Source organism: Camellia sinensis, chromosome 1, assembly GCF_055761805.1.
Source record: "Camellia sinensis isolate YWXY chromosome 1, ASM5576180v1, whole genome shotgun sequence".
NCBI classification, from domain to species: Eukaryota; Viridiplantae; Streptophyta; class Magnoliopsida; order Ericales; family Theaceae; genus Camellia; species Camellia sinensis.
Genome location: NC_138961.1, coordinates 37,979,994 through 37,991,612, shown reverse-complemented (window position 1 = coordinate 37,991,612; position 11,619 = coordinate 37,979,994). Strand labels below are relative to the sequence as shown.

General features: G+C 33.6%; 1 long non-coding RNA gene across 1 annotated transcript; it reads right to left on the bottom strand.

The window, feature by feature from the left end:
- Positions 1-2,646: 2,646 nt before the first annotated feature.
- On the bottom strand, positions 2,647-11,108 carry LOC114302368 (uncharacterized). Its single transcript, XR_014365878.1, has 2 exons — positions 10,820-11,108; positions 2,647-2,910 (listed from the first exon to the last, which is right to left on the bottom strand). It is a non-coding gene; the product is annotated as an uncharacterized LOC114302368 (long non-coding RNA).
- Between the last annotated feature and the right edge of the window lie 511 nt (positions 11,109-11,619).

Here is an 11,619-nt window from a genome sequence, read left to right as displayed (position 1 = left end):
TTGGAAGTATGAGCTGGATCCATCGCATGTTTTGGATTGGACCGACTTGGAGGTAGATGAGGATGCCTCGTATGAGGAGAGACCGATTCGGGTCTTGGATAGGTGGGATCAAGTCTTGCGAGGCAAGACCATTCCCTTGGTAAAGGTTTTGTGGAAACATCACGGAGTGGAAGAAGCCACTTGGGAACGTGAGTTGGAGGTCCGTGATAAATATCCGGATATGTTTGTTGACGTGTAATCTTGTATTGGGAATTTTGTAATAGTGATGAACTTTAAGAGCATGGGATATGTCTTAAGTTGTAAAACATTGTATATGTTTTGATTTATGGAAATATATTTTGGAACTTTCCTTAAAATGGAAGTTAATTTTAACATTGTACATGTTAATGATGTTTTAGAAATGCAAATGTATTGTTGGCATTGAATATGTTTTGAGATACATGTTGATAATGCATGTTGGAGACTATATGGAAGTTTGCCTCTTGAATAGAGATGGAATGACCGGTAATGGGTCAAGTTGTTGAATTTTGCATTGTAATAATGTTGGTAATTGAGAAATCATGTTTTTGAAAAACTTGTACTTAATTTCGGGGACGAAATTCCTTAAGGGGGGGAGGTTATAGCGATTCTGGTTCTTCCTTCTTTGATTGTTGTACCCGGACTTAGGTTTTGTGGAGTTGGTTGTTGTATATGTCTTGTTGTCATCCTTTATTTCCATATATTTGAGTTTTAGGATGTATTGGGCGTGTTTTGAACAGGTTGGTTGAGTTTTAGTCCCATTCCTTGTTGCCCAGATTTTTGGTGGTCCGCTTGAGCAGGTCCCTTCGCGCTCGAGCGGAGTTTACACACTTTCAGCATTTGTGCCTCTGCAAAACTACTGCAGGTGCGTTTTTCACGCTCGAGCGGGTGCTTTTTGATTTTGTGTCTTGGCGCTCGAGCGGGTCCAGTTTTTCGTGTTTGACGCTCGAACATCCTATTCTCCACTCGAGCGAGATAGTCGTGTATTAGATGGCAGCTGGGTGATTTTGAATCACTTTTCACATTTCTTTTCTCTCTCTTACTGTTCTAAACCCTCTTTTGAGAGCTCCTCTCTCTAGAATATACCTTATCACTAGGGATTGATCTAGCTTGAGTCATCTACTCCCTTAGTGTCTTTGCAAAGAGTGTAGAGCTTGGCTTGGGCATCCTATCAATCCGAAAATCTTGGGTTTTGGAGCATTTCGAGATTTCTTCATCATCTCCTTTGAGTTTCATCTCTTGAGGTAGGGATAACTACTCATTTTTATGAGCTTTAACCTAAATGTCCATTTTTTGTACAAATAGTTTGATTTGGGAAGTTAGGGTTTGAGATGTATTATATTGGAAAGAGGGGTTTTGTTATTTTGATTCAAACATATGTGTTTTGGGTTTAAATAGGAGGTTATTGATGTAGTTGATAATATTTGGACCTTTGGGTCAATGTTGAGAAAAAAGGAAAAAATGCCATGTTTGGGTATATTTGGGTCATTAGTGTAATTAATGACATTTATTATGGAAATATGAAATTGAGTTGGAAGTAATGTAATTGGCTCATTATGAGATAGAATGGTGGAGTTGGAATTATTAATCATTCACCTTGGAAATTGTTGACAAATTATCTGTTGATATAATTATTATCTGTTTAGAAATAATTGTTTTGGGCTATCAGTGGAGGATAGTCTTGATTGTTGTAGACATTGCATGATGATTAGGTGAATTAAAACTAATCAATTGAATATGCCATTGAATATGACGGTTGGAATAATACATCAAATTTATGTATTGATTAGTTATGTATATGATTTATGCTTATATATATTGTGTTGTGTGAGAGGAGAAAGGGAATGTACTCCACAGTTTAGGGGAAGATAGGGGATGGACTCCTAAACCGGATCTTATTTGGGAGGAGATAGGGGATGGACTCCACTATATCTATTGAAGTGTTGATACATCAAATATGTGTATCTACCGTGAAGTATGGAAGTGTTTTATGTGTTTTTGATACAGCAAATATGTGTATCTATTGAAGTGTTGACACAGCGAATATGTGTATCTATTGTGAAGTATGGAAGTATTGTTGATATGAGTTATAACCTCATTAAATTATTGGCCAGGTTCTGAGCCTTACTCATAAATTGAGAACTGGATAAGTAATGGAAAATGGAATGAAACATGGACATATTTGTCATGTAATTGAAATGAATCTTGAATTGATTTATCTGAGTTAAACATTTACCAAGTGCTCATGTTTTAGTTATTGCTCATATTATATTTAGCATATCTCTACTGGGCGTTGGCTCACCCTATATGGGACATCATTTTCAGGTGCAAGTGCTATGCCACCTCGAAGGACGTAGCTTGGGAGGCTTGAGGCTGTTAGACACTTTTTGTTGTTTTTGTTGCATTACATGTATACCAAGCCAAAGGCTTACTTTGTGTAGAGTTAGTACTCCCCTTTTATAACCAAGTGTTAACTTGGAAAGTTGTAAGCCTATAAGGTATTTACTTTTGTTGTCAACATGTAATACCTTTTGTAAGAATACTCTGATGATTGTAATATGAAATCCTTTTTCTTTATCGTGAATGTATGATGATATGGGTTTATTTTGAGGGCGTTACACTGAAATATTGCCAAAGCCTGTAATTTAGGTCTAATTTTTTTTATACATATACAAATATCTATTACACTTGAGTAATAGAAATACAATGATACATGTTCTCTCTCTCTCTCTCAATGAATATTACAATGACAAAAATACATGCCAGTCTCCTACAGTGCTACAAATAAATAAATACAAATACAACATCCACTTCCTTTACATCTACCATGAAGTTATACAAAAAGACTCAAGAACCCCATAAATCTTTAATCAAATAATCCAAACTTCCGTCCTGTAAAAAGATAAAACAACAACGGGGTGAGCATTAATGCCCAGTAGGAATCTCATAGTTCTCAATCAATAACTAACACATAGATAGAAATGATCATGCATGCAAGGTGATACCATATAGTAAGATGACATTTTGTAAGTTCAAAACATTATACGGAAAGTACATTTTCTTATAATTTCACTTGGACCTTTAAGAAAACTCCCTGCCATAAATGTAGTCTCTCATCATTAGGAATCCACAGATTCATTTTGAAAACAGGTACACTTAGGGAAGAACATTATCTTAAATTTATCAACTCAATTCCAAATTATCCCTCATTTCGTTTCCATTTTAATATTCCACATTTCATTTCCATTCTAATATTACACATTTCATTTCCATTTCCAATTACCATACTCCATAACATCAAAATCCAAAGGATTAGAGTTCAACATGCCACAAGAATCACAAACCCCTTTTTAATTCAATTTCCCAATTACTTACAAGACAATACTCCTAATCTTCCCTTTTGTCACAAGCAATCCACTGAGTTCATCATCACTAGCCCCTAATCCACTTACCCACGTGATGCCAATTTCAATGCTTAATCCTTTTTCCTTTAGTTCATTTTCAGTTCATTTATTCTTCTCAATTCATGAGTCAATTTCATTATCTTTCAACAACCAAACTGAGGCTACAACTCAGTGGTTTTCCAATCATACACAACACACATAAACACTTCCAACTGCCATTTTACGAAAATTTCGTCTGCGGGATCGGCACCCATGTATAAATTTCGAAACTTTCACCCAAGACACTGCGACCAACTTAGTTATAATGGAGTCCATCCCCTTTCTCCTCCTAAACAAACATACATATACAATATATTTAACCACATAATCACACATGGAGTACATCTCCTTTCTCCTCCCAAATAATCATACATATACAATGTATTAAAACACACAGTCATATTCAATGACAACCATTTCTCAGACTTATCATATTATTTACTCTTTTCAACTAGCACAATACATGTGATCTAAAACATGATTTTCAGAATGAAACAAGTGCACTATAAACATAGCACAAGAATTTCCAAAATATTTTTCCAAAACATACAGTTTAAATCCTCAAAATCCATTGCATGCTCCATGATATGCATGATTTTATAAATAGTCCGGTTTGCCTAGTCAACATGCAATTTCTATAACAATCATAGCTATCCTCCACCGATAGTCCAAAACAAATATATCTAAACCGATAAATAAATTCCTTTCAAAATCTCATGTTGGAGTGATAATGCATATCAAGCTCCACCATTATCATTAATAATCCTCCGATTTCACATTTATAATGAAAATTTCAATTATTTATACAAAATGAATTTTTGATCCAATTAGGGCAAAACTCCCTTCTTATATCAACCAAAACTCAATACAATCCAACACAACTCAACTTAATTCAACACAATTCAACATAGTCTACACAATTCAACATAATCAACACACTTCAACATAATCAATACAATTCCACATAATCACCACAATTCAACATATTTTAACTCAACACCACTAAATATAATTCAACATAATTCAAGGTGTACTCTTAAATTTTCATTTCATCATTTCATCCCAAGGCTCATGTTATCCATATCATTAACTAATCTTTTTTCCCAAATTTCATTTCATATCATAGCATGATTTACAATATCCACAAATAAGGTTAAATCGCTAATTTTTAACATGATTTTCAAACACTTCCAAAATTCAATTAAACTTGTATATATACAATTCAATACCTCAATTTCATGATTCTACTTTTAATTTGGGCAAACCCATTATTTATCATCATGAATCAACTTAGGGTTTTCAAGAAAAATCAAGAATTTCAAGAAAAATTCAAACTTCTTAAACCTTTACTTTTTATTCCAATTTTCCCATTGATTATACACCTAGGGTTCATAATCCATAATCTAAACCTAACAATAGAACCCCAACTCTTCAAACCCTAAATCCCCAAATTTCCATGATACAACACTATATGCTCAAAATGTAGATTTTGCATTTATATACTCAAAATACCACAAATCTATCTATTAATATAAGCATTGAAGGAGAACTAGGACCCCTACCTCAAGATTGGAAGCTATGGGTGAAGACTAATCTTCAAACTTCAATGAAATCCCCAAAATAATCGGTCGAAGTCTTGATTCTTGCTTGTTCTTTAACCTTGATGCAAGATCCATGGTGGATTGTTGGTAAGAATAGATGAAATCAAAGTTTTGGAGGCTAGGTTTTCGGACATGGAGGAGAGGAGAAGAAGAGAGGATGAAGAAGTGAAGTTTTTGGGCCAAAATATTACTTTATAATGTCTGTTATTCGCTCGAGCGAGCATGCTTCCAGCACAGAAATTCGAAATTCAAACAGGTGTAACTCTCTCATTCGGACCCCGTTTTAGGTCGTTCTTGTGTTCAAATTGAAGCCCCAGAAACAAGCTTTCCAATGGTCCCAGCCTCACATTCAAATTCAATGTATGGAAGGAGAAAAGAGCGAAAGAGTGACGGCTGGTCAAAAACTCAAACTCAAACTTGGGGCTTTTTATCTAATCTTACCTAAATACCTTGTTAAGGCATCAATCAAGGTTCGAAACATCACCCAAGGGTCCTCAATTATAATATTTAAAGTTCATTTGCCAACCCATCAAAATCAAGAGTCTGACAACCATACAAGTTTTAAGGTGACGGGCACCACTTTGCATCAATCCAATGTGAATTAAAATCCGAGTCACTACAAGGATAGTCTTGATTGTTGTAGACACTGCATGATAATTAGATAAATTAAAACTAATCAGTTGAGTATGTCATTGAATATGACGGGTGGAACAACACATTGAATATGTGCTTTACTTGATCATTGTATATGATAAGAGTTTAAATACATTGCATATGTTTATTGTTTTGGAGGAGATAGGGGATGTACTCCTAAACCGGTTTGGGAGGAGATAGGGGATGGACTCCATTGATAAGTAAGTTGGCCGGAGTGTCCAGGGTGAAAGTCTCGAAATCTTGATTACGTTTGCATAACGTAGATGAATTGAAGTGTTGAAGTATTATTAATATGAGTTGTAGCCTCATTTAGAATTGAAGTATGGAAATGTTAATGATATGAGTTGTAGGCTCATTTTAATTGATCATGATCGAAGTATTGTTAACATGAGTTGTAGCCTCATTATAAACTGTCTGGATGAACAGAGAACCATAGCTATGAATTGGTTTGGATAATGAAACGAAAAAAGGATTGATATACTTATAAATATCTGTGAATATGGATTGGTTATGAAAGAGATGTGCGTCTGTTTATATGAGTTAAACATTTATCAAAAGCTAATATTTTAGTTATCGTTCATATTATGTTTAGCATATCTCTACTGGGCGTTGGCTCACCTTATATGGGACATACTTTCAGGTACAGGTGATATGCCGCCTCCAAGGCCTTAGCTTGGAAGGTTTTGGAAGTTGAAGACTCTTTTGGTTGTTTTGTTATTTTTGTCGTTACTTGTAAATTCAAGCCAAGGGCTTAATGTGTTTAGATTTAAAACTCTCAATATTTTTGTAACCAAGTGTTGGCTTGGAAAGTTGTAAGCCCGTAGGACATTTACTTTTGTTGTTAACATGTAATACTTTTGAACTAAACACTCTGATGAATGGAAATATGTTTTATTCTTTTATGTCTATGGATGTCTTGAATGATTGGTTTATATGTATTATTTTGAGGGCGTTACAGGCTGTTAATTGTCGATGGCGTTACAGGCTGTTAATCATTAAGACTATCCTTCACCGATAGCCCAAAACAATTATTTCTAAACAGATAATAAATTATTAAACAGATAAATTATCTATAATTTCAAAGGTGAGTGATTAATCAATCCAACTCCACTATTCAATCTCATAACTTCCCATTTCATGATTTTCAACTCAATTTCACATTTCCATATCTCCCAAATTAATTATACAAATTAATTAATCACATTAAATTAGAGCTACTTCCCCATTTTCTCAAATATTGCACCCAAGGCCAAACTTCATTAATCATACACAATAACATCATTTTAGGGACCACTCATACACTTGGAACCCCAAAAATAGAAAACCCCTCTTTTATAAATTTCAATTTCAAACCCTAACCTTTCCAAAACTCCCAAACAACACCATCTATACAAAATACATAACATTTATGTTAAAACTAATGGAAAGGAGTAGGTTAACCCTACCTCAAATTTTGGAGCTCAAAGGAGAAGATGAACCAAGCAAGTGGTGACTCCAAAGGTGGCGAAATCAACTTCTATTCGGATAGAAATGGAGGTCTTGAGAAGCTCCAACACTTTAATAAAGGCACAAGGATTGGGTCTCACTAAATCAAGATCAAAATGTAGAGAGAGAGGGAGAGTATTCTAGAGTGAGAAGCTCTTAACCTAGGGTTTTGGAATGCTTTAGAGAGAGAGAGAGTCAAAAAAGTGATTCAAAATGGTTTGTTCTCGGACTGAAGTACACACAGTCTGCTCGAGCGTGGAACGCCCTGCTCGAGCGTCAGACACAGACTCTCACTCGAGCGTGAAAATGGATGCTCGAGCATCGAAAGCATACTTCCAGATTCTGCAGACCTGCGAAAAAAAAAATACTGAAGGCTGAAGAATCCCGCTCGAGCGTCAGATTGCCCGCTCGAGCGGAGAGGCAATTGCAAAAGGGCTCGCTCGAGCGGGGAGGCCAAAATCTGGGCGTAAGCTATTTGTTTCTAACACAACCAACTTGTTTCAAACCTGCCCAACACATCCCAAAACTCAAATACAAAGAATTAAAGGACGGAAATGCGACACTGACAACAACAATCATTCACGGAACCGAGTCCGGAATACACTAAACAACGGAGGGAAGACCGGGATCGCTATACAAAAAAGCATCAAAAACATAATCACAATAAGGGACAAACAAGTAAACTCATATATTACTAAATCTAATACATATTACAAATAAAAATGACTATTTGGTTTATAAAAAAACATGTAGGACTAAATGGACTAACATTCCCTAAATGGGATTTATGAGTAATTTTTCCTATAAATTAATATGAAGACATCAAAATAAGATAAAAAAAAATATAAAATATAAAAGAAAATTAATTTGATCCATACGAAATATATAATTAAGCACATTTTGTCATATTTATTTATTTATTTGTATATTGACATAAGTTTTTTTTTTTCAAATATCATAATAATTAAATTAAAATATCAACTATATAAAGGAAATCTCACAATGAAAAAACTAAATACATGATGAAAAATATATGGAAAATAAATATTTCTCAAATAGAGTACATTTAAAATTAGTTATTATAATTGAAATTGAATTTGTGTAGAATTTTATATGTAAACGAAAACAAACATATTGATATGACTTTTTTAGAAAAAATTAAGCATGCCACACACGAGCTATTATTACAATATGCTTAAATTTTGTATTTTGATAATTTTTTAAAAATTAAAATATTGTTCTATGAAATTGAATAGAATAATCATTAGATATATGATAGAATTATGTGGTATGATATGTATCAAGAATTTTTAATGATATGAGAAATATTTTTTAATACACAATTTTGATAATTTATTATTGCATAGGAGAATAAAAAAAATTGCTGGGTATTGTATTAAATTAAAATTTATAATAAACGATAGTTGGAATTTCTAGTATTATAGGATCGAATCATATTTTAAACGAATCTTATGATTGTATTTGTAATTTGTTCAAAAATAAAAGATTTATATTTCATAATTGACTAAGAATATTTACGTAATTATGAAAAAATTTGTTTCATAATTGACCAAGAATATTTTTATAATTACAAAAAAAAAAATACCTCAATATATAAGTCACCATTAATAAATTATTTAAAATAAAATAATATAATAAAAAAATAATAAATTTAAGCGCTTCATATATATATATATATATATGATATAATTTACAGGCTCTCCATGTGACATGGTACAGAAACAACAAAACTAGTGGGCCTTCAAGTCTATGTTTGTCGGGGAGTCATTCTTGTCAATGTCGTTGCCATCTGCACATGCATTATTGAGTTGTCTTTAAGGGGTTGTTCGGCAGTTATATTTGTAAAGCCCCAACTTTCAGGCCGTTAAATACGTACAATAATACAACACAAGTAAGATAGATAACCAAAACATCTAAATATACATATATAACCAAAGTTAATATCACAGGTAATTCGTTTATGTTCCATTACAGAATTACCAAAACATTGCCAAACCAAAGTCAAAAGGAAAAAAAAAAAAACAACTAGTCTAAGTCTTCAAATGAACCACAACTCCAACACTTCATCTTATTTGCCTTCAAAATAACCTTCACCATTGTAAACTGCTTCATCACCTGGCATGACACGCTATGAGCTTGGAATGCCCAGTAAAAACACACACACCCCCATATCTTCTATCAACCAATCAACCATACACAGAACAAATTAGGTAACATAACTTACAATATTACAACAAGGTTCTATGAATTAGTAGTTAGACTAGACGAGTAGGATCCCCCAAAGAGATCCTTCTACCCAACCACAAGGATTGAACACCGGACTATTCAGAACTCCCCCTTTTACTGCTTTGCAGACCTTACCATCTATGCCCACCTGTCGGCTATTTACCGGTCAATGACATTGATGGACCTCAAAAGGGACGGCCAAACAAGTGGGCTCGCTTACACCCAAATCGTGCCTAGGGCTCGCTTACACCCTGCACATACCATACCAAATCGTGTCTGGGGCTCGCTTACACCCTGCACATACCATACCAAAGGGCTCGCTTACACCCTGAAAACCACCGCATAGAGTCTAAATACTTTCGTGTCAACCTAGGGCCTTGGTTAGACCACTTGCGCAAGACTTAACTCAGTTGATTTTAATCCCATTCACATGTATATTACATAAATCACTTTGAAGCATAGGAGTGAACATCACCCATTACCAACTCCTTTCCATTTCCCATTTATTAGATCTATTGCCAAGCAAGTTAGTCACATTCGGTAATTTGGTAATATAAAAGAGCATGAGACAAACATAAGAAATGAAATATAGCCCATGATAATCATACATAGGTATGGTAAGGCAAGCAAATAACATGAGGCATGCTTTAAAATACTTAGAGACAAACAACACAACAAAACACCATTTCCAGCACTGTTCGGTTCTGCAGGGCTAACAAGAGTGCTTTGGGAAAAATACTTCTAGATCAAATTAGGGACTGACATTGCACAGAAATAATAATTAACCTGTCTAGTTTCAATTCCAATTCACAGAATGTGCATAGCACCTCCAGAAATTTATCTACAAGCTATATTCGAAAACCTGTCCAGATTTGTCACCTGTTGAGAAAACTAGCTTTCCTCTCAATCTACCCAATGATTTTCACCCAAATAAATTCCATTGAAAAGAGGACTCAAAATCATAAATTTTTATAAAAGAACCAACCTGAGATGATTTTTCTGGAATTTTATAAAATTCCAAGAAGTGGACTGTTTTTCAGAGACTCGGGACCAGATTTTTAAACAAAGTATCCAAGCCCTAAAAACACACAATTAGGGGCTAATAAAATTACCACAAGCTCTAAACACACCAAATAGCCTACATTAAATTCAGATTGAAGAAATAAATAAATTTGATATTTCTTTTAAATTAGAGAAGTTACAGCAGTGCCTAATTTTACAAATTTGTAAGGCAAAGTCACTAAATCAAACCCACACTCTTATATACATCAAAAACCCTATTCCCTATTAATATGCAACACAAGAGGGCATCTAACAATAGGATGGAATGGTGAAAGAATTGGAGAAGACAAGGGGAAGAAGTGTTCTTACCTTGACTCAAGAAGGCACCCTTTTTCTTCCTTTTCTTTTTTTTATTCTTCTCTACTTCTCCCTAATCACACTCTCCTTCTCTCATCCTCTCCTTGGCTGTTGATATGTGTGTATGTGTGGAATTGAGACAAGGCTCTCAATTTATAGGAAATAAGCTTGGGTCCTAACTTAATGACTAAGGAAGGCCTAAATATCTAGATTTTTTTTTTATTTTGTTTTTCAATCAATTTTCTACCAAAATATTATTTATCACACCTATGTACATATTCAAATAAACAATAATATTCTATTCAAATAAATAATAAATATTCAAATAAATAATTAATGAAAGCACAACAAAAACAAAAATAGAAATAAAAATAAAATGTATAAATTAAATTATAAACTAGGAGGTATATAAATAAAAACCAAGTTTTAGGATATATCCAATTATAAAGTGGTGTTCTGGGATTTAACTATAATACAAAATAAAATATAGAAAATTTATTCTTTATTGGACCATTTTGTAAAATTTAATGAAATTTGGGACTAAAATGCAATTAACCTAAGGCTTAGGGTTTCAAGTGTAACTACCAAAAATTAGGGTCTCTACAATATTAGTATATTTTTTAACACTTCTCAAATAATCCTTAAAATTAAAATATATAGGCTTCGAGTTGTCTTTATTTATTTTTAACTCTGTAATAAAGTTGATTTATATAGTGAATGAGGCCTTTGTCAATCTTGCAAACAATCAATAATGGGGAAATTGTAAAAAATTTAGTACATTTTTATAATAGTGTAATTCTCTCATGTGCATG